The sequence below is a fragment of the Neophocaena asiaeorientalis genome, unplaced genomic scaffold (genome assembly GCF_003031525.2).
Source record: "Neophocaena asiaeorientalis asiaeorientalis breed wild unplaced genomic scaffold, Neophocaena_asiaeorientalis_V1.1 scaffold177, whole genome shotgun sequence".
Taxonomy (NCBI): domain Eukaryota; kingdom Metazoa; phylum Chordata; class Mammalia; order Artiodactyla; family Phocoenidae; genus Neophocaena; species Neophocaena asiaeorientalis.
The window spans coordinates 9,970,110-9,994,898 of NW_020172779.1; the positions used below are offsets into that span (position 1 = coordinate 9,970,110).

The 24,789-nt window shown below is 39.2% G+C and overlaps 1 long non-coding RNA gene across 2 annotated transcripts in view; it reads left to right on the top strand.

The window, feature by feature from the left end:
* LOC112397199 (uncharacterized) overlaps positions 1-24,789 on the top strand; it is a 56,967-nt gene that overhangs the window by 11,226 nt on the left and 20,952 nt on the right. The window contains exons 4-5 of one of the 2 annotated variants that reach the window (XR_003002756.1): positions 3,085-3,256; positions 11,270-13,139. This is a non-coding gene — a long non-coding RNA (uncharacterized LOC112397199). Of the gene's footprint in view, positions 1-3,084; positions 3,257-11,269; positions 13,140-24,789 lie in introns of those variants that run through there. The other variant, XR_003002755.1, reaches the window with a different exon arrangement.

Below are 24,789 nucleotides of genomic sequence, written 5' to 3' on the forward strand. Positions count from 1 at the left end.
TCCAAATCTACTTGCCAAAAATCCTTGTGTCACGATCTGCTTCTGGGGAACCCGAATTAAGACATAGTTTCAACCTCTGAACTTTCATATTAATGTCCTCTCCTGAGAGGCAGTGTCTTTAAAAGGCAATTTACCTGTGGTTCTGCTTTGCAGGTTCAGAGCACACTGCTTCGGAAAATATTTCAGACTCTGTAACTCATGTTTAGGAATGTGGCTGATAAGGATAAAGCTTTATTTTGTTCACTTTGACTATGGTCTGAATAATCATGAGTGGTATTGCAAGCAAAATGCATTTAGGGAGAATAAAATCAAGACTCATATTAAAGAAATCGCAATCATCCCCGAAGTGGGAAGATATTCTGCAAGTCACTGATTCAGCAAGTATTTATCAAATCTTATTTATGTACAAGGCATGGTGCAGAGCCAAGATAGTTGTAAATGCAGATTTGATCTTCGGGAATGCATCCCATAGTCATGAAAGCCAGGGGGACTTTTATGTTGGTTAAGTAAAGAGGAATGGAACTGATTTTAGTATGCAGCTTGCTCAGATTCTGTCTCAGGAATCAGGTTCTAAGGAGGAATTCCTTCCTGGTTTTGAGTAAAGAAAGGCAATCCTGAAATAAGTGCATATCCAGACCCCCAAGGTGTCTGGTTAGTGGGTGGTAACCTTCTTTAGGCGGCAGGAGATGAGACACATTTGTTTAAAAAGAAATCACTCTATTTCATGTTCTACCTCGTAGTCTTCAGCTTTTTCTAACTGCTTTACCTGAGCTTGCTTTGTTTCCACAACACAGTTGTGAGATGTGTTGTGTAATCCCAGCATGTTGTATAATTTTAAAGACACTTGATGAGTTCACCTACTTAATTAATTTTGCATGTTCAGTGAGTGTTTGTCTGATGCCCAGTCACTACTGCAACCACTTAGCTCCCCTTGCCACGGAACAACAATAAAGAACGCACAATTCCAACGTGCAGGAGCTTCTGGCTTAGTTGCAGAGACAGGCAAAGAAAGAGAAAATTTCCAAATGGTGTGGTAAGTAGTATGAAAGAAGAGAGCATGGAAAAGAGGCATTTCAGCCCATTCGGGCTTGAGAAGACTGAGAGAGGAAGAGGTGCCAGGGCTGGTTCCAGAGTGGATGGCACCTGAACTTCACGTATGCAGGCGCACCTCGTTTAGGTGTGTGGGGCCTTTAGGGACTTTCCACCCCCTCACTTGTTCCCGTAAACCAATTCTTCTCCCTATCGTGCGCCACTCCTTCTCCCTATCGAAACCAATTCTTGGAGTTTTTCAGTTGACGGGGACTTGCCAGACAGCGGGTAATTTTCCAGTTGCCCGTAACAGGTATACGCCCTAACCGCCACAATGAACAGACAACTATAACGGCCAGAAGGTGGGACAAAAGTTCCTAAGCCAATGAATTCAAAAGTCACCACATTTACCCAATCATTGTGAGAATATACCCGCCCTATGAGTAAATAAACCTATAAAAAGTATGTGATTCCGCTTTTAGGGGTTCCCCATCGGCCTCCTGCGTGAGTTCCAGGGAACCCCGGTGCATCGGCTCCTAATAAACCTCTTGCGTGTTGCAGCGGCTCTCGACTCTTGGCGGTTCTTGGGCGAGTTGGAATCCCTCGTAGACCGTTTGGGTCTAACAGGTGCACTCCTCTTTATTGCACTTCACAGATACTCTGTTTTTTTCCCAAATTGAAGGTTTGTGGCTACCCTGCATGGAGCAAGCCTATCAGCACCATTTACTTACTTCGTATCTGTGTCACTTTTAGTAATTATCACAATATTTTAAGTGTTTTCATTATTATAATATTTGTTATGGCGCTCTGTGATCAGTTATCTTTGATGTTACTATTGCAAAAAAACTACGACTCACTGAAGGCTCAGATGATGGTTAGCACTTTTAGTAATAAAGTATTTTTTTAATTAAAAGATGTACTTTTAAAAAGGCAATGCCATTATGCACTTAATAGACTGCAATATAGTGTAAACATACATTTTATATGCACCGGGGAACTAAAAAACCGTGCGACTTATTTTATTGTGGTGGTCTGGAACTGAACTCATGATATCTTTGAGGTATGTCTGTACATACATTAGGGGCTCAGCTAGACGGAGAGAGGGCATTGGAGGCAGAAGGAAAAACAGAAGCAAGCATCTAGGCGTGGAGAAGAGCATAGGATGTGGGGGAACTGCGAGTGGTTCCATATCCCTGAAATGCAGAGTCCACTAAGGACTGGTGAGAGGAAGGAGGTGAGCCAGAACGTGAAGACCTTGAATGTTATGCTATGTAGTACAGACTATGTCTGAAAGGTAATAGCGAGAGATTGAAAACTTTTGAATATATCAGTTACAAAATCCGATTTTCACTTTACTTCACTCTGACTGCTCTATGGAAACTGAATTGTGAGAAAAAAGACTAGAAGGAAGGACCCATTTAGGAGGGTAGTGCAGTAGCCTTGAAGGGATAAGGTGATAGAGTGATTGGCCAGCAGCAGTGAAAATGGAGAGATGTGGATATAGGTGTTAAGGTGGGGAGAGAGGCTACATGTAAGGAGGTGGCGGGGACATGAAAATAAGTGCATTCCATGCAGTAGAGCCAGCTGGGCTGAAGAAGGGGACATGGCTTAGCCTAGCTTCAGGAGTGACTAGAAAGCTTACTGCTTTTGTTGTTACCTCTGCTTGAAACTCTCCCTCGAGATCTTTGTTACCATCTGACAAAATCCAACAAAACCTCCCTTTTTGTCTGAATCTGCTGACAAGGCAAAACACAGACACCTCACCTTCCAGTTCTTTGTCTCATGGTTAACTAGCTGAGATTAAAACTCTGCGCGCAGAGCTAGCTAAGCCAGAATAAAAGAAAAACAAATAACCAACATTTCCTATTTATATGGCTAACGGACTGTCGGGGCTGGCACTATAACCACAGTGTAAACCACATCTTTGGCAACCTGTCTATTCCTTTCTATAAAAGCTGAGACAGCTGAAGATCTTCAGATGGGGTGACGACCTCCCTGTGGCAATAATCTCAATAATATTAGTCTCCCAACTTGTCTGGCTTTTGTCTTTGACAGTTTGGTGCCCTGACTCAGGACTGGACCTTGCCTTCAGATTCTCATCTGTTCCAGCCAGGTAATAAGGCCACTGGGAGCTTTTTGTGCTTCATTCATGACTGGCAACCCAGGGATCTGAAGATGGGTCCTGATCCTGGTCCTATGCTCCAGATTCTTATCTGTTGCTAGCATGGTAAGGATTTGATTTTGATTCTTTTTTGAGTATTTAGTTGATTCTTGTGCTAGATTTTTAATTTTTTTTTTTTGTTTTAGTCTGACAATTTGGTAATCCTTGTAAATGCATTAAATGGTTTATGGATATCTTGTTTCTGGTATGTGAAAGATGACAGAGAATGGAGTTTGTTACCCTTTTCTGTTTATCTATTTTGCCTATTTTGGACTCAAATCAATTAAGAATGTGTACCCACTGGGAAGCAAGAGCTCTTTTTATAATAAAAAGTGAGTTTTGTTATTTCTGGGTTTATGCCTGAACGACAGGCTAAACTTTTAGAATCAAAGCTATAAGTTATCTATGTCTATGTCTGTATGTTTATATGTCTGTGGGTATGTAATATTTCCCTATCTCCAGATGGTATTACTAAAATAGATTATAAAAGTTTTAAAAGAGCTCTATTTTGATTGACTTAGAGCTAAATAAGGCCTTATACAAATGAAATGTTCCTAAAATTCCCAGATATTGAAAAATTAAACTTCTGATACTTTTTATGTACTAAAACTATATTCTCATAAGCACTAACTCAAAAGTTATAAGAGGGCTTCCCTGGTGGCGCAGTGGTTGAGAGTGCGCCTGACGATGCAGGGGACGCGGGTTCGTGCCCCGGTCCGGGAAGATCCCACATGCCAACGCAACGGGAGAGGCCACAACAGTGAGAGGCCCGCGTACCGCAAAAAAAAAAAAAAAAAAAATAGTTATAAGAATTCAAGTCCACATAATTTGGGTAAATTTTGACAAATGGGTCTAATTTAATATTTTTAGTTTCATAAAACAGCTATATCTTCTGAGTTCAACATACATTTTTATTCTACATGGGCATGCTCTTCCTCAACTTACAAAGATTTGCTGACTTAAGCTATCATTTCAGTTACTATATTTTTAAGATTATAAAAAATGTAAATTTGTATTTAGTCAAATTAAATCATTATTCTGACAAATTTTATTTCAAAAGTAATTATGTGTTACAGTATGTCAGCTTGAAAATAGTTTCCAAAATCTTCTGGTAACTTAAAACCTTCGACTGATGTTAAAATTGAGTTAATTAATAAATATTCATTAAATACCTAGATCATATCTAAATAAGATATTTAGAACACTGAAGCATTAATTACTAAATGTACTTTCATTTTACATACATTTTGCCTCATTTTTATATAACACAGAAAGGCTATATATTTGGGTCTGTTAATAAACATGTTCATTTTTGCCACATTGAGAAATTGTAATAAAAGGAATGTTTATGGCTATAAAAAGTTATGAGATGTATATTTGTAAGCTCTGCTGGTCTGCAAGAAACTATTGGCATGTGAAAGATAGTTTACAGTTATCTACTGACTGATTCCCTCCTTGACCAAACTTTAGTCATGCTCCTGGAGCCTTCTTCTAGTCTAGGCCATAGCCTTGGCCTGCTGAGCTCAGTTTATTGGAAATCCCCCCACCTCTGATACCTGATCATCCTTGATATCTGATCAAGTCCCTTAACCCCTGCCCTGGATATGTAAGTCCTAGGCCTGTTTTTAGGAAGAATCTTATTAAGCAAGCTTAGCAAGAATCCCCCTACCCTTGACATCTAATCAAGTTCCTCTTAGTAAGTTTTCATCCACTGACCCCCCTCACTCTGCTACTTGGCTATAAATCTCCAGCTGTCTTTGCTGAATTGGGAATTGAGCTCAGTTCTATACTGAAGTCTCTCTCCCCTATTGCAGTAGTTCAAATAAGATTTGTCTTGCCATTTTAACACGTGCCTAGTGAATAACTTTTCTTTTACACCACCTCCTGGTTTTCTCTATGCAATAGAAATTACTGCAGTTAAAAATTATAATCAATATGTGAATGAGACTCTAATAGGAGTGATAGTGTCAGAGAGGAAAAAATTTGCATGCAAAGTGTGCAGGATGTATTTTGTTAAGGAAGAAGAGAGTAGTTTTGTTCTAAATTAAAATGACTGGTTGTTCCAGAATGAGAAAGAGAAAAGTGTATGACAAAACCTGTCTGGATAGAGAAAGCTGCAGATGGTTCGGGAAAAGGGAATCTTATTTCTTGTAGTCACAGTTGGCTAAGGTTTAATGAGTTTATTTACAAGATTCTTAGTAAATGCATTAGTATCAAATATATTGTTTAAAACTCTAATTTGATTTTCTCTATTAAGATGACAATTGTTTTCTTGTACTATTGGTCTTCTCTTAATAAGTGCTTGTAAAAGATTTTTTCTTTACCTTCTGAGTAATCTGCCTAGAAGACAACTTTTCAGGGTCTTACCAGAATAACTCCCTATGTGTTGTGATGATTTTATAATATCCTTGATTACTTAAGAGAACAAAGTCTTTTCACTCGAAAGAACTGAAGTGCTCTACATCTACTTTTGAAATTTTTTTGTCATTTTGGTTAAATAGAATTCTTTCTCAGTAATCCATGTTCTTATTTAATCAAATACTTAAACTTTTGGATTACTTTTTATATTTTACCTTCCAAAAATCAAATCCTAGATGGTATCTTTTGCATTGTCAAGGAAAAAAATGTAAGTATGGACTTGAGTAAGAAAAGACATCATTAAGCAAGACTGTTGCAATAGGGAGATGCTTAAAGCCTAAGCCACAAAAGTTTCAGGCAAAGGTTAGGCAAGCAAGGCTTTTATAGGTAGAGACACTGGGACAGGGGCTTACAGAAAGTAGAAGGGGATGCAATGTGAAAAACTGGTATGTGGGAATGGCTTTGAAACTTATGAAGTGCTGCAAATATTGTACTAATAGAAAAGCTGGGGCAGGAAAGGTGGTTTGTGGTTGGGCTCGGGGGGTTGGGATTCTGGGTCTGACATGGAGCAAACAACTTAAAGCATAGGAAATTCACATAGAGTTGAGAGCCTAGTGGTCCTCAGCTATGCAGCCTAAAGTTGTGTTAAGCACAGAGCTTGTTCAGCCTTGTCAGTCCCTCTTCTTGTTCAAGGCAGGCTCAGAAAGAGACTTTCTCTGAACAATACAGGGGTAGGGGATATCTCAAACAATGAATGGCTGAGTGAAATAGTCCTCAGGGTCAGCTTTTTCTCAGCGATGTCCCTAGAGGACTAGTTGAACCATCTGTTTTGTGTGCTGGCAAAGGTCAGTTGTTTCAATATTCCTCGGATCAGATATCTTAAAAGTGGGATGGCTAAAGTGAAAAAGAGAAATGTTAATATGAAGAGTTGAATTAAAGTAAGGAGATGGAAGTTAAACTCTAAGGGTAGCTAGTCCAGTGAATTTCAAGAGGTCAGTAGATGGAAACATTTGATTATGCAGCACTGCTTTCAGAGTTTTATTATGCTCCTAATTATCTTGCCCAGAGTCTGGGTTACCTCTCTTATGAGGATGTGCATGACCTTAACATTTCACCAGACTTCAGTAGTGACCCAGACAGCAGCTTGTCAAGGGAGAAATCGGGCCATGCATGGTCTGCAGTAGTAATGAGTCCTCCTAAGCTTATAACGAGTCCTCCGGCTTCAGCTTGCAGATCCTAGGGACAAGGACCAGCTACAAGCCTGAGAGTCCCAATAAGGATCTGGCAGTCAGGTTTTAGCTCTCAGTGACTCCAAGTCAAGGAGGAGGGAGAAAAATTGAAAAGCTTAGTGCGGAGGATAAGGTTAGTTTGCAGCCAGATATTGAAGGAAAGTGGAAGAATTGAAAATTTGGTAAGGGTTGACAATCTGTGCCAAGTAACAGATCCAAATCCACTTTACAAGTAGGCATCACAACTGGTTTATCCACAATGGGAGAGCAAGCCAATTAAGTCTCTACCAGACAAGACAGAGTCTGCATATCCATGAGTTACCTGCAGTTTACAAAGTGATACAAAATAGCTCAAAGACAGTGAATAGCATCAGAATGTGATAACTCAGAATGTGCATAGTGTCCCATTGAAATATAGAACTTCTCTCTATTGTCCCTCTTTCCCTTCTGATGGAAGACAATCTCTAAGGAAAGATTATTCTTCATCACAAAATAAAGCCATTCTCATTAGATGTGGCCTGGTTATTTACATAGGTGCAGCAAGAATGACAATTTACCACATGACTCTTATATTTGCTTTGCTGAAATTTTCATGAAGAATCTCACATTGGACTCTTCTAAGCCTCTTGAGGATAGGAAGCCAAGCCACGAATAAGAATACTTAAGAATTTCCAAATTTTGGAAAGAGCACATTTATAAGAGCACAGTCTACTAAATAGTTATGAGTGATAGATAGCTTAAGAGAAAAGAGAAAGGGGCTCCTTATTACCAGAAAACAGAACATTAAAGCAGCAGCATTCCAAACAAAGTCCATATTCATCCAGTTCATTCAGTTCATTCAATCCAATTCTTGTTTCACTTTATCCAGGGCTAGTCATCTCATCAATTCCACCAATTCTTGACTAGACATCTGGAACTTCTGACTCAGTCCACTAGAATGATGTGATAGCTGTTTAAGCAATGCCATCAGTAGCCTTTACCCAAGAATACCAGGTATAGTTCTTTTCCACCAGGCTCTAAGATAGTCCTTCTTTGCTAAAGATGGAACACTCTGCCCTATAGCTGATTCCAAGTGATTTCATGGAATCATCAGGGGTAAAAAAAAGAAAAACCACAGACACAAAACTGTCTGTAGATGACTAAAGACTAAAAATGGCTATTGTTAACATATTTTTGATAATTTTCAAAAGGGAAAGGTCTGATGAGAATTCATTATAAAAATAATACAATTGATAAGGAAATTTAATTGTTTATATGAGACCTAAAAATCAACTCAAAAAGTTTTAGGCAAAATATACATAAACATAATGATTAATCCTATTTTCAAAGAAGAGTGGATATTGCATCCTGTTTATGAAAATGTGTGAGCATAATTTCTACAGGGAAAGAATATCAGATATAAGAATCCTGAGACATAGTATGCCATGAATATATCAAGCATATGATTAGAATAAAGCAATAATATATCTAGATTATCAAGCAAAGATACTCACTAAACCTGTATAAACTTAGGAAGAACATATCCAATTAGGATAAAAATGTAATTTTGCAAGGCTGATAACTCAGAAGACATAGATGTAATTATTAAGCCAACAACATCAAACTAGTTTCATTTGCCAAAGATTTACTTATATCAGGTAGCTTGAATTTTTAAAACATTTTGATAGGTTTCTATAAAAATACTTTTAAACATTAAACATATAAAAATTTTAATTTCCTTAATTTCTGAAAATTTCAGGAATATTTAAAATTATACAAGCTCTTATTTATCTCTTAGCCAATCAAATCTTAGCAACCAAAAGGTATTCTTTTAAAGAATTTTATAGTTTAATGGGGTAATACTATTTGGAGGTAGAAAAATATTACATGTGCATAATTCATACACATATACATACATACATATACATACATACACACAAATAGAGAACTTATAGCTTTAATTTTTAATTTTAAAATTTTAGCCATGGTTCAGACATAAACACAAAAACACAAAACTCACTGGTTCATATAAAAGAGCTGACTCTCGTTCTTACCTCACTTACATTTCCACAAAAATTATATTCCTGGTAGATGGGGCAACCTGAAATAATTTGCTCAATATGAGAGCTAAAGCATCTTCACCAGTATTTGCAAAGGAGACTCTTAAGATGTCCTTTGACCTGATATGTGACGCTATGGGTTCTCTGGACTAAATTTCCAGAAAGGGATGGAGAAGAAACCAAGGGGCCATCTGGTGTTTTCAAAGTCCAACTGAGTGGAGAAAACAGTCAGCCTGTTTCCAGTTAGCTTTTCCCGCCTCAGGCTGTTGCCCTTGATGTCTCTGAGCTCCTCCAGAGCCTGGACAGTGGTGGGAGACGTCAATCTCAAGTGACAACAGGGGGTTGAGGGGCCTGAATGAGAAAGGAAAGGTCTGGCGGAGGAGGAGTAGAGCTGCTAAAGGAGGAGGAACAAAGGATTCAAGGCAGCTACAGTGATGGTGAGCGACAGGTCTTAAAGGCACTAAGAAGGAAAATGGCCTTTGAAGAAAGAAATAGCCTCTGAAAAGTTTTTGTGGGAGAGGCATAATAATTGTCTCTTTGTACCAAACAATGAAAGCAATCCATTGTTTGGATGAGATCTTGGAGTCACCGTATTCAAGGGCCCCACTCAGAATGAGCCAATATGGGAAAATTCTAAGTCCCCCAAAGAGGTCATTGATATTCTAAGGTTCTTTTTTTTTTTTTTTTTTTTTTTAGTAAAATTTTGACATTTTTGAAGAAATTGGGTGGAATTAGTACCATAATGATGGAGTACAAATTCTACAATGAAGAGATCTGTGGGACAATGTTTAGACTGACAATCTCCCATGATTAATAAAAGGAACACCTTTTGGCGCTAAGGCCTTGGGACTTTAACCCAAGGTGTGATATCCTGGGAGAGTCAGGGGCTTAACCCATAGTCAAAAAAGCCAGAATGAGAAGACAGATAAATAGAAGAAAAAAGACAAAAATAAACGAAAACCAAAGCCAAAAACATTTGTCTGTTTATCGTGCTACAACAGACAAATGTTTGGAATGCTGCATTAGGAGTTATGACTCACCACTGTAGATCCTGGTTTCCTCAGCCAGGAAAGGACACAGTATCTGATAAGATGGAATTAGCACTTGGGTGAAGAAAGCAGTGTATGAGGGGTGGTCAACACTCCATCAAAGTCATGGCATCATTACTGTCAAAGAAAAAAAATGCAATCTGTATGTTAATATGAAAGATCTCTTTAAGGGGGATATTGCAATAGGAGGAGGGGGGTACTATAACAGGAAGACACTCAAAGACTAAGCCATAAATGTCTCAGGGAAGGGATGGGAGGCCAAAACTGTTAAATGCAGAGACTACTGGGACAGGTGGCTGTGAAAAGTAGAGGGAAGGATGTTGAAAGCTGCTGGTGGGAGGGTGTTTTTGGAACTTGCCAATCTTTGTCAAATATTGTGCTAACAGGAAAGTCAAGGCGGGAAATGTTGGTTTGTGGTTAGACACATGGGGTGGGGTCTGCACCTGAGCTAGAGCAAACAAGTTGAAGTGCAGGGAATTCACATAGCCTTGAGGGTTCAAGGTTCTAAAGTTGCTTCAAGGTCAAAGTTTGATTAGCCTTGTCAGCAATGAAAATTGGCTTTGAGATGTCCAAAGGGGACCCTGGAAAATCACAAAGATTTGTCCTTTCACCTTGTAAGAAGAGACATGTTAGAAATAATAGGGTCATTTGATATGTTACTAATGATGAGTTGCATGGGAAATATTGTCAAACCTGAGGAAATGCTTAGACTTCCCTAGGTTAAATTTGTACTGGTAAAATATTATTAACATAAATATTTAAACAATTGTATTCCATATGGGAAGGTTCTAGAGAATTGTCAATGTTTTTGTTGTCCATGATGTGTTTCTATTTATCAGAGTCCTGATGTTGCTTATTAGACAAAAGCAGTATAATTATACAGTATATAAAAAGCTATCAGTCAGTGCAGTTATTTTTTAAAACATTAACTTGGTTGCGACTTTACTGTTTTAATTTGAGTCTTGTGTATTCCAGGCCAGTAGTTTTCTACTGGGGATCCAAATCACTTCTCTATGGACATTTAGTAATCTACTAGTGTTTAGAACCTACTCCAGACTTACTGAATCTATTTACTTGATATATTCTTAAATGGACATCTATTGTCTCAGGATTTTTCTATGTTATATCTGAAAATGTTTTCTCTGTAAAGACTGTGTTCATCCATTTTCATGGATTAGATGTAATATTCATGTTTTTTTAAAATAGGCTTAAATCTTTTTACTTAAAGGTATTTTGTCTATATTTTTTTGGACTGGCTTTATTTTGTTTTTCACTCCATGTAAATAAGCAGATAGGCTTGTCATTTGCATTATCCTTATAATAAATTCTGTTCAGATCATTCCCTTATGAAAAATGTCAGTAATAAGTAAACAATAGCCATTTTTGGTCTTTTGTCATCCACAGATAGTTTTGTTTGTGTGTGTGTGTTTTTAAGCTCCTGATGCTTCCATGAAATCACTTGGAATCAGCTATAGCGCAGTGTTCCATCTTTAGCAAAGAAGGACTATCTTAGAGCCTGGTGGAAAAGGACTATGCCTGGTATTCTTGGGTACAGGCTACCGATGGCATTGCTTAAACAGCTATCACATCATACTAGTGGACTGCGTCAGGAGTTCCAGACGTCTAGTCAAGAATTGGATGCATTCATGAGACTACGAACCTAAGATCGAATGGAACAAAAATTAATTACATAGGACTGAATGAACTGGGTGAATATGAACTTTGTTTGGAATTGTGCTAATGCTTTAATGTTCTATTTTTGGGTAACAAGGAACCCCTTTTCTTTTTAAGCTAGCTATCACTCATAACTATTTAGTAGACTGTGCTCTTACAAACAGAAGTGAAACATTTATCTTTTCTACCCTGACTCACCCCTTCCAAAATTTGGAAACTCTTATTGGGTATTCTTATTTTCATGCCCATACGGTTATTTGCATACATTCAACAAGAATCTGACCACCTTGCTAACAGGACATAATTGGAAATTATGTTGGTTATGTAACTAGGCTTTACCTATAATGTCGTATTTGAGAATGATGTTCATTTAATCAGTTATGATCAGACACTTTTGAGGAACTAAGGTTGACTTTACGGGGGCCAATGCTTACTAAGTCCCTCTTGGGAAAACTGTCCTGGTTACTGGCTTTATAGGGGTGTCAGCCTCACAGGTGAGCAAGGAAGGTCACTTCCTCTTGGCAGGCCCAGGAATCTTAAGGTATTTTGGGGACCTCAAGGAAGAGAGGAATTCCCACCAAATCACTAGGCACTGCAGGTAAAAAATGATGGTGAATTCATGGCTTGGCTTCCTATCCTCAAGAGGCTTAGAAGAGTCCAATGTGAGATTCTTCATGAAAATTTCAGCAAAGCAAATATAAGAGTCATGTGGTAAATTGTCATTCTTGCTGCACCTATGTAAATAACCAGGCCACATCTAATGAGAATGGCTTTATTTTGTGATGAAGAATAATCTTTCCTTAGAGATTGTCTTCCATCAGAAGGGAAAGAGGGACAATAGAGAGAAGTTCTATATTTCAATGGGACACTATGCACATTCTGAGTTATCACATTCTGATGCTATTCACTGTCTTTGAGCTATTTTGTATCACTTTGTAAACTGCAGGTAACTCATGGATATGCAGACTCTGTCTTGTCTGGTAGAGACTTAATTGGCTTGCTCTCCCATTGTGGATAAACCAGTTGTGATGCCTACTTGTAAAGTGGATTTGGATCTGTTACTTGGCACAGATTGTCAACCCTTACCAAATTTTCAATTCTTCCACTTTCCTTCAATATCTGGCTGCAAACTAACCTTATCCTCCGCACTAAGCTTTTCAATTTTTCTCCCTCCTCCTTGACTTGGAGTCACTGAGAGCTAAAACCTGACTGCCAGATCCTTATTGGGACTCTCAGGCTGTCTTGTAGCTGGTCCTTGTCCCTAGGATCTGAAGAGTCACTGCAAGCTGAAGCCTGAGGACTCGTTATAAGCTTAGGAGGACTCATTACTACTGCAGACCATGCATGGCCCGATTTCTCCCTTGACAAGCTGCTGTCTGGGTCACTACTGAAGTCTGGTGAAACACTCAGGTCATCGATGTCTTTATTGGAGAAAGAGTCATGCTATGGACAACATCACCAATCTTCAAAAAACTCAGTGAGTGGGCTTCCCTGGTGGCTCAGTGGTTGAGAGTCTGCCTGCTGATGCAGGGGACACGGGTTCGTGCCCTGGTCCGGGAAGATCCCACATGCCGCAGAGCGGCTGGGCCCGTGAGCCGTGGCTGCTGAGCCTGCGCATCCGTAGCCTGTGCTCCGCAACGGGAGAGGCCACAACAGTGAGAGGCCCGCGTACCGCAAAAAAAAAAAAAAAAAAAAAAGGCGGTCCAAGCCTTCTTGTAGTGGTGTCAGGGTGTCACTCAGAGCATTGAGGTTCTCTTTAGAGAGCCTTTAGAGAGCCTGAAGTTTGACTCTCTCAGAGGGGAGCCCTGCACCTCAAAGTCATGTAGGAATGACAGAAGAAGCCATCCAGAAAGTTGTGTGTGTGTATGTGTACACACACACACACAAAATGTTTGTGATTTAAACGTTTACACTCTTCCAAATGAAGACACACACTGGACCTCACACAATAACTGTCTGCCTTTTTTCATTTAACAAACATTTTACCCAAGACCTGACACAAGCCAATGGATTGGACGTAGATGGAAGGGAGAGAGGAATCAAGGATAAAGGCTAAGTTTCTGATCTGAGCAACTTGATGGTGCCATTCACTGAGATGCAAAAATTCAGGATCTGAGCATGGATTGCTTAGGTTGCTTTTGGTCAGAGATGGAAGTGAAAGAGTTATTGTGTACATAAAAATTTTGAGAACCCTATAATACATTCAAACAGAGGCTGTATGGAGTCCTGGTACCATTCCAGAACAAAATACGTAAAATTTTATCGAGTGATAGTCTGGTTTTGGTATTTTCAATAAGGTCTTAGATGACTGCAGTTCAGCCACAGGGTCGAGAACCTGGAGCAGATTATGGTGCTGCCCATGCAATCTGGAATATGGTTGGTCTTAACGCAAAGAAGATCCATTCCATTTTGGACATGTGAAAAGGAGGAAATGACATAGCACTGAGCTGAGATTCAGGAATCCTGAATTCTAGCCTCAGCTCTCTAACTTTGCAGAAGGGCCTTCCCCGTTTTAGCCTTAATATTCTCACCTGTGAAGTGAAGCGATTGGGCTAGATGAGCAATCTCTTAGTCACTGCTCCCTAGATGACTAGGGACCCACAGTCTTTGGCAATATGTTCTGAATTGTACAAAGTATGGCACAGTGGTTAAAAACATGGCCTTGAATCCCAGCACTGCCATTCTCCAACTCTGTGACCCTGGATAAGTTACTTGGCCTCTCTGATGATTGATTTCCTTAGCTGGAAAAACTGGATCACAATACCTACCCCCAAGTCATTATAAAGATTAAACAGATTAATATCTATAAAGTACTTAGCATGATGACTCTCACCTGGAATCTGGTCAATAAACATAAATATTATTCTTGATGTCCTTTTGATTTACCTTGTAAACCCAGAGTTCCAGAGAAATCAAGAGAAGAGCACATAGAAATACATTTAGTTGATTTTACGTGTTTGCCTAATTTCTTTATAGGCTCACGTGGACATATCCCCCCACCACTGGGCCATGCTTGAACTGAAAGATGAGATTACAGAAACCTTCACAATCATTCATTCTCTACCCTCAGAATCTGTAATAACTGTACTTGAATAGTGGAATTATTCCTGAGAGTTTCTCTGAAACATTTTCAGTACAGAATCTTTACTTTTAAAAGGGGGATCCCTTTTCTCCACACCCTCTCTAGCATTTATTGTTTCTAGATATTTTGATGATGGCCATTCTGACTGGTGTGAGGTGATACCTCATTCTGGTTTTGATCTGCATTTCTCTAATGATTAGTGATGTTGAGCTGGAGAGGGTGTGGAGAAAAGGGAACCCTCCTGCATTGTTGGTGGGACTGTAAATCGATACAACCACTATGGAGAACAGTATGGAGGTTCCTTAAAAAACTAAAAATAGAACCATCATATGCCCAGCAATCCCACTACTGGGCATATACCCTGAGAAAACCATAATTCAAAAAGGGTCATGTACCAAAATGTTCATTGCAGTACTGTTTACAATAGCCAGGACATGGAAGCAACCTAAATGTCCATCAGCAGATGAATGGATAAAGAAGATGTGGCACATATATACAATGGAATATTATTCAGCCATAAAGAGGAACGAAATTGAGTTATTTGTAATGAGCTGGATGGACTTAGAGTCTGTCATACAGAGTGAAGTAAGTCAGAAAGAGAAAGACAAATACCATATGCTAATGCATATATATGGAATGTAAAAAAACGGTACTGATGAATCTAGTGGCAGGGCAGGAATAAAGATGCAGGCATAGAGAACGGACTTGAGGACACTGTGGGGGAAGAGGAAGCTGGGACGAAGTGAGAGAGTAGCACTGACATATATATACTACCAAATGTAAAATGCATGGCTAGTGGGAAGCTGCTGCATAGCACAGGGAGATCAGCTCGATGTTTTCTGACTACCTAGAGGGGTGGGATAGGGAGGGTGGGAGGGAGGCTTAAAAGGGAGGGGATATGGGGATATATGTATACATATAGCTGATTCGCTTTGTTATACAGCAGAAGCTAACACAACATTGTAAAGCAATTATACTCCAATAAAAATGAAAAAAGCAAAATAAAATAAAAACTGGAAAAAAAATAAAAGGGGGAAATAAGTCTCCCTTAAGAATACATTACTTTATTTGGAAAATACAACAGCAGTAATTGTTTTATTCACTTGTAACAATTTCACCATCCCCAAACTTACCCAGAAATGCATCTTTCTCTCTGGAAATGCCACTGCCAGGGAGCTTGTTTACACATTTTGCAAGGAAGAGAACAGAAGGAAGTGGATATTTATTATGTTAAGCCCTGTGCTGTGCTTTTTGATTAAATTTTAAACAGACAGGCAGCATTTTGAATGCATTAGACTCTTTGACCCCTTTAAAAATCTATTTTAGGTATATGCAGTAATTATTTACGTCTTAAGCTGGGTGTTGGATGCACAGATATTTAGTCTGTTATTTCGAGCTTTTTCATGTCTAAAATATTTTTATGATGCCTTTTATTTTGGTGGTGGTGTCTGCAGAATGAGTTTATTTTTGCAAATATTTATTTATTTATTTATTTATTTATGTTGGGAGATAAATGTTAAATTGTATTGCATTTTTTAGTAAATTTTCCCATTATTCTTTCCCCCCTCCAAATCAATTCCCCAATCGCTAGAAGAAGAGAAAGAGTTTTGTTAAAAAATAATTTTCTAATAATTTAATATTTCTTATTAATATACTCTAAGAAACATAAAATATATTTTTATATTTCATATATACAAATATAGAATATATAAATATTCTTTAAAGTCTTAATAAATTTTAGAACAATAACCCACGTGAAGCTTCCTGATTTTATGAGAGAAGGAAGAAGTAGAAGGAACACCTTGGCTTTTTTTCTCTAAGGATGTTTTGCTCTCTTGTATTTTTGCTCCCTTGCAAATGGATAGTTTGCTTCCCTTTTCACTTCCAGTTTCCAGACCTAATTCCTTACTGCCCTCTCCGACCTTTGAGAATTGACCTCAGTGGGATAGTCTAGTGTTCAGTGCTGTGGACTGGAGGATTGTAATCAATCTATAGGTGGTGAGAATTGAAAGGCATCCTAGAGATCAGCTATAGGGTGGTTCTCAAACTTGACTGAGCATCAGCATTACCCAGAGAGCTTGTTAAATATACACTATAGGGCCCATGCTCAGTATTTCTGATTCAGTTGGTCTAGGGAGATTTGATAATTTGCATTTCTAACCAGCTCCCAGGTGAGGGACGTGGTGTTGCTGGACCACACTTTGAGAAACACTAATCAGTGATTTAAGATATCACTGTTCATCTACTGCCTCACTTACTATTTTTTTAATTTGTAGAAATGCTTATAGAGCACTTTCTTTTAAAGATTTATTATTTATCTATTTATTTATTTTATTATTTAATTTTGGTTCCGTCGGGTCTTAGTTGGCGGCATGCGGGATCTTTCGTTGCAGTATGTGGGCTTCTCTGTAATTGTGGTGTGAGGGTTTTTCTCTTCTCTAGTTGTGGTGCACAGGCTCCAGGGCATGTGAGCTCTGTAGTTGTGGCACACTGGTTTAGTTGCCCTGTGGCATGGGATCTTAGTTCCCTGATCAGGGATCAAACCTGCGTCCCCTGCATTGTAAGGTGGATTCTTTACCACTGGACCACCGGGGAAATCCCGAGCGCTTTCAATGTATCAGACAATTAAGTCATTTAATTACCATAGCACTGCTACAATTTGATACTTTTCTTATTCCCATTTTACAGATGAGGAAACTGAGAAAGAAAGATAAAGTAATTTGCTCAAGTTCACAAGGCCAGTAAGTGGCAGAGTCTGGGCTCCAATTCAGCAGTCAGGCTCCAGATTTGGGCTTTTCACCCAGATGCCTTTCTGGCTAAGCTTTAACAGAATAAACAGGGTGCAGTGCAGGAATACAGAGGGGAACAATTCATTTAAACAAGAAAGATGTAGAAAAGAATTTGAGAATGTTGGAAGCATTTTCACCGGGTCATAAAGGAAGAGTAGAATTTCAGCAAGCCAAAATGGCAGGAAGACTGTTCCAGAGTCAGGAAGAATCATGCAATGTGAGACGATAAAGGAAAGTGCATGAAGTGTTCTGGGAATGAGGAGTCTGGCTTGATTGGACCATAGTTTGACTAGAGGTGCTGAGTAACAAATAAGACTAGAGACCATTGAGGGACCAGATTAAAAAGGGCCTTGAATGGATAGTGAAGATTTTAGATTTATTTTTTCCTGTCTTAAAGATGGACAAAGGTGAGTCCTTGAAGTGTTTTAAGTATGAATGCAGCAAATTTCACTTTCATTTGGTGTCAGTGTGGAGAATGGATGGAGGAGGATGATATTAATTAGAAGGCTGTCCAAGGATCCAGTTGAGGGATGATGGTAGCCTGGACTCAGGTAACAAGAGAGAGAATGGAGCTGAGAGGGGCTGGATTTGAGAAGCATTAAAAAGGTTTGAAATGAAAGAATTTCAAATATTGATTAAATAGTAATAGATTATTTGGAAAGAAGGGAAGAAAGTGAGGCTAAAGCAGACAAACCTTTATTGGACAGTTACCCGGGTTCCAGCCACTGTAACAAGCACCAGAAACACAAGAATAAATAAAACACAGGTCTATGCCTGCTCAGGAGAAAAATTCTGCAGCAACATCAGTAACCCCTCCTTCAGTTAAAAACACACTGGGATGTTGCATGACCCAGAGTGCAATTCTCCATGCTGAAGCTTGGTTGGGCTAAATAGCTTTGGATTCAGGAGGACCATTTCCCATCAGGAAGAATGGAATTAACTAGCCACAATCAACACGTCCTGCAGAAGACAAATGCCTCACCAGTAACAGCGCTTTCAGCTGGTAAACAGATCTGACACAGGCATCTATTGCTCCTTGTGCACTAATAAGTCTAAGTTGAGGCCCAGAAATCATTAGAGGAGGGAGAGCTTTCAATGAGCTCTAGGAGGAGAATAGAGTTAGGAAAAAGAAGAGAAAAAAACATTAACTGCAGTTAAGCAGCACCAACGATGCTAATATTAAAATTCATGAGAAAAGAGCTTGAGGAAGGCCTGAGCTGTTATAAAAGCTTGGTATAATTTCTCTTTTAGAAAAAAAGTTAGATCATTCTTTTAAAAAGAATCTACCCTAGAGTTTAGTAAAACCTCATAATAGGCTTTATCTTGTACTTTTTTTCTCACCCTTTCCTCCCCACAATGGTTAGAGGTTAGGCTGGACCACATCGTGAGTTGATAAATGTACCCACAGGCTTATTTTTCTTCAAAAGCGTGTTATAGGGGAAAGTGGAGGATGGTTTCCCCCAACTGTCTTACCAACTAACTAAGGGAAGTTGACTCTCATTCAACCTTTAACCCATTCATTTATTTAAGTATTCACTTAACAAACATTTTTTCATTCAACACTTGCAAGGTGCCTGGTAATCTGGGGTCTGAAGAGATTAATAAAACATCTTGAGTTCCCAGGGAATTTATACCTATACATCATTTCCTCTCTTAGGTAGTGGAACTTATAGTTAACCTGGGTTTGAGTTCTGGTTGCACCAGCTATTTGTACTTCCCAAACCTAGGTTAACCATGCAATACGTTGTCTACAGCAGAACACTTTGAGAGACAAAGGGGGCACCATTAATAATTGTTTTTATTATCTACTGCTATGGAATATACTACCCTAACATTTAGTGGTTTAAAACAGAAATGATTAAGAATCTCTCATGATTCTCCGTGTTGCCCAGGATTGGCGGGATGATTCTCACTTGCAGTATTTTGTGTGGCTGTTGACTGGGGGTAGTGTCATCTGAAGATTCAGCTGGGCTGAATATCCAAGATGATACCCTCGTATGTCCAGCAGCTGGTGCTGAGTGTGGACATGGAGCTCCACTGAGTGTGCAACCTGAGCACCTATATATGGCCTCTTCATGTGGCGTGGGTTTCTTACAGCATGGTGGCTTGGTTCTGAGACGGGTCTTCTGCACAAACGAGTATTTTATGAAACACAGGTGGCAACTGCAAGTCGGCCCGAAAGTGATGCCTGAAGTGGCAGAGTGTCACATCTACAACACTCTATTGCCTGACGGAGTCGTAGCACAGCCTGGAGTCAAGGGGAAGGATGGGTAGACTCTACCTCCTGATGGAGCAATGGCACTCATATCCCGGAGGAAATGAATTGATGGGTAGCCCTCTTGGAGAGAAGCTACCTCGATAATTACACTAGGGAAAGAGAAATAACCCAGGACTGCCCCAAGGACTGTCATCCAAACCTAGTTGCAGTCTCCTTACCTGTAAAATAGTGTAATAATAATATAACTCATTGTCTTATGATGAGGATTTAGTAAAGTAATCCAGGTAAAACTTGAAGCTATGTGTCTGGCACTGAGTAAACACTTGATGATGTCCAGCTGTGATGTAGTCTCAGGTGGTCAACTCTTCTCCATCTCCATGGCCACTGTCCTAGGTTAGGCCCTTGTCACTTCTCACTGAGAGTTAATAATCATTCTTGCTATTTCCATTTTCAATTCTCGTCTATCTATCTTTTAGATAGTCGGTGGTACATTTTTACATGGCATCATTTCTATCATGTCCCTCCTCTGCTCTGACCCCTTCGGCAGATTCTAGCACTGTCCAGCAAAGTCCAAACCTCTTTGGTATTTGAAGCCCTATATAATCAGGCTTCAAATGTTGTTTGTTCTCCAAACAAACTGGCCAAGCTATAGTTGCTCTAAACGGGCACCTCCCTCTTCTCTGCCGAGCTCCAGGCTGCTCTTTCTGCCAAGAATGCTCTTTTCAAAGTCCTGCATGTTCAACTTCCCATCCTTCAAGGTGTATCTAAAAGCTGACCTGCTCTCTCCTTCATCACCTCCCCATTTCATCTGTACATGCCTTGAGGCACTTGGAACTTTCTACCTTACATTATGATCTTTGGAATATATAGATGTTGCAAGGGCTGGAGGGAGGAAAAGAGGAAAGAGAGAGAGGCTGAAGTGAGATATTTCTGAAATATTCACTATTTTTTATTTCCAGTTCTACCATCACTTGTTTCTCTTTAAGCTAGGCTGTTGATAAAGTGTCTTGGATAAAGGACATGGCAGCAGAACAATGGTTTTGAGATTCAAAATCCTAAATCTTGGTGGTCAATAGAAGTAATTCATGGCATATACAACAAAACTGGAACAGGTGAAGATGGGGCAAGGTTTCCATCTATGAGATGAGAATATAATTTCCCCGGGCTTTGTTGAATGGAAAGGGGAACAGAAAATGTGCAAAGGTTGAGGGAACTGTGTGACCCCAGATACAGTACGAGAACTGGAAGGACTCTATAGGAGTAGAATCAGCATTCCAGGAAGACTCAGCTTCTCCTGAGTGAGCACTATTCTTGTCTCATCTCAAGGGGCTTAGCAATGGTACTGTCATTAGTGTCTCCAGCACAGGAAATGTTTGCCTGTGGACTCCTCAGCTGGACGGATGCCTATGTCTGCCTTAAACCTTTGCTTGGCCCTTGCCTGATTTACCCACTCACTGTCCTTGATTTCTCCTTCACCCACGAGAGAGGGTGGGCCCTGGTCTTCGACGCATGGAGGATGTATGGATAGAAATGGCTCTGCAACTATGCTTTGGTGGGAGCAGGCAGATTCAGCATGAGAACTGGGCTGAGCTGGGGCCGGTCTCAGGGCTGCATCGTGGTTATTATCATGAGTAATAGTATGTAAATACTTATGGAATGAAAGTCTATCTCTGAAAACATAAATGGCATTATTTGGGATTCTTCACAAGAGATTTGTCTCTTTTCTCCCATTCATTTATATTATGAATACTTTATTTATATTCATATAGCTTTATGGACATTTATTTGATGCTTTGGGTTAGAGTCCAATTCTACTTAGTCTACTTTTTTCTCAAATTGTTTTAGCTTTTCAGAGCAAGCTCCTTCAGTCAGCTCCTTGTGATCCTTTGACAAACCCCCATTGCTCTTGTTGTTTTGAGCACTTCCTTACTTTCTGGCACAAGATGCTCCCTGCTCATCTTATATATTCCCTGTCCCAGCCCTAGAATAAGCCATTTACCTAAGGAACTCTGGTGTCTTATTGGAGAATCGCCTTAGAACCAAGATTTGGACATTAAGAGGGCTTATTCTTTTGTCTTTTATTTAGGAAAGGGAGCACTTCCTAGAAGTCTTCTATTTCAATCTCATTAGCTGGCCAGGAGAATAAAGATTCAGTCCCCTTATCTCCTATGGTGGAGGAGGGTATAATTGGAAATAGGTGTTAAATAAACTAAGCTACAAGATTTGCCACCATGAGAGAGACAACCATTGCATCTGCAAACTAGACTACAACAAACATCTCACTGGCTTACTTGCAAATTTAAGGCATTCCATCATTGCAAAATTTTATGTTCCTATTTCATCTCTGTAAGTGCAGACTAGTAATCAACATAATAAAAATAAATATGGATTTTAACCACTTAGCATAGTGATGGTGATGATGGTGATGATGGTGATGATGATGATGATGATAGCCAACGTTTGTGAAATGCTTAGATAAGCCAGGGACTACATTAAGTATTTGGCATGCATTATCAGATTTGATCCTCAAAAAGTCCCTATGATGTAGGCATGATTTTCATGCCCAGATGCGGCAACCGAGGCTTAGAAATATTAGCGACTTGTCTAAGGCTAGCCGTTAGCGACGAGTGGAGCTGAAATTTGTGGCCAAGCAGTCTTTAACAAGAGTCTCAGCCTCAATTTCTCTGTTCCATGACTTGGGCATCCTAAGGGAAGACTTTGCTTATGGGGGTATTACATGTGCAGAATCTGTCGAAAGACACATTGCCAGATATTCATGTGGAACAGATAAAAGCTGTTAGATGCTCTACAGAGCACACAAAGTCCGTACGTTTATACCTATCAAACCACAAGTGGTTTCATCAATCAGAATTCAGCCAGACTCTGCTCACACGTGAGTCACACAGTCAGAGCGGTTTGTTTATGGAAGTTATGAAAACTTAGGACTCAACTCCAGCGGAAGATAATATGGAAATTCATAAGCAACATAAACTGATTGAAAAAGCAAAGAATGAATCAGTTAGTGACTACTAGAATGAGGTTACACCCATCACAAAACTGCACAAACAGCAAAGGATATGAGAAAAGCCGAACATTTGAAGGAGGTTGTGCCCAAAATAAAACAAGCAGATGGAAGAGGAAAACAACTTACTTCACGTGTGACTTTCACTTGACTTCTCTAACTCTAGTGGAGCTGCCTCTGATTTTGTACATTTGGTTTCAGGCTTAACTGAAACCAAACTCCATGGGGCATCCACATCATTTGCCCTGGTGGTCCATTATCACACGGTAAAGCAGTGGTGTAAATGAACATGCTCCCGATTTAACAGCCCAAGTTTGAATTCTGGCCTCTGACCTCTAGGTCTCAGTTACCCAGTCAGTGAAATAAGATATTTAAACCAAGATCTCAAGTTTGAAGTGATCTTAAGACTCATACAGGCCATCTCCTACCCCATTAATGCTTTATCTCTCTTACACCTGACTGCCCCTAAGGTCCCTTATTAAATCTTATTTTCTGAAATCTGTTATTATTTAGATTCATAAGTAGGACCCTAAGTCTAATGCCTCCTAATTCTATCACTAGGATAACCATACACCTTCTTCATAGGATATCTTTGAGAGTGAATGTTACTAAAAATTACTACAGAAGATTACACTGGGACAATAGGCAAAACTTGGAACCGTCCCAGGCAAACTGGGACATAAGGTCATGTTCTACATCTCTATCAAAACTGTTCTCAGATTCTTCACTCCAACTAAATTGTAAATTATTATGTATACTAATAGTTTAGATCATGAATGGCAAGATTCATGTCCATGACCAAAATTACTAATTAATCATAATACCTTTTTGTTGTTGGTAAAGATATAACTAGCTTCAGAATCCTTCTCAACACAGTGTCCCAGGAAGCCACTCTCAAAGAATAGGAGTTGCCAAACAAAATGGGGCCAAGTTGTGGATGGATTTGAATCCCATGCTGAAGAGCTCTTATTTTGGGCTGAGAAATTTAAAAAAATCAAATGTGATATGGTAATATGGAGTATGGAGTATGGAATATGTGGAGTGTGGAGTATGGAGTTGAATGTTGGAAGTAGGAAGTGGGATATCTTGATGGAAACTGAGTGAACAGAGGTGATGAATCAAGTTAAGCAGGATCTGCGATAGTCCAAAACATATTATCTTCTTAACTACATTTCTGTTTAATATCTTTAGTGATGTCCCATGAGAAGGGAAAACGGAGGAAGCAAGGGAAGAAGAAAGAGAACAAGGAGTGGAATCTCTATCATTTATTAAAATCCTAAGATTTGCATGGTTCATGCTGGGTATTTCCAAGTGTCTGGGTATTTTCTCATCTTATTGACAAAACAAACCTATAATCTGACACCCTTGCCTGTTACCCTTTCTAATGAGGGCATTAAGACTAAGGATGGTTAAATAACTTTTGACACCTCCCCCAGTGATTTTCAAACCAAAGTTCATATGACTACAAAGTCCTTTTTTCTTCCACTAAACCATATTTCCACACCAAATAGAAAAAAAAAAATCAAATTTCTTAGTATTACACTCAAGGCTCCCTATACTGCTGAAGTACTGGTATTACAATGAGGAACCAAACAATCACCATCCTCAAATAACTTTTTTTTTTTAATATAAAAATGTCCCAGCTCCTCACCCCTTCCCTTTGTTCATGGTGGAATTAATGTTTTCTTTCCTTTGTTTCTCCTAACATTACAAATAGATTGACCCTTGCACAACACAGGTTTGAAATGCGTGGGTCAACTTACACACAGATTTTTTTCAGTCGTAAATACTATCTATGATCGCTGAATGATCTGCAGTTGGTGGTATCTGCAGATGTGGAACCTCAGATTCAGAGGAACCAGGTGTAAGGAGGGCTGACTATAAGTTATATGAAAAATTTCAACTGCATAGGGGGTCAGCACCCCTAACCTGTGTGTTATTCAAGAGCCAACTGTGTATACAAAAATTGCAATATAATTGACATATAACATTATATTAGTTTTAGGTGTACAATATAATAATTTGATATTTGTATATATTGAGAAATGATCACCACAATAAATCTACTTAACATCCATCACCACACATGGTTACAAATTTTTTAAAATAAACATATTAAAAGATAATTATCTGATTTAT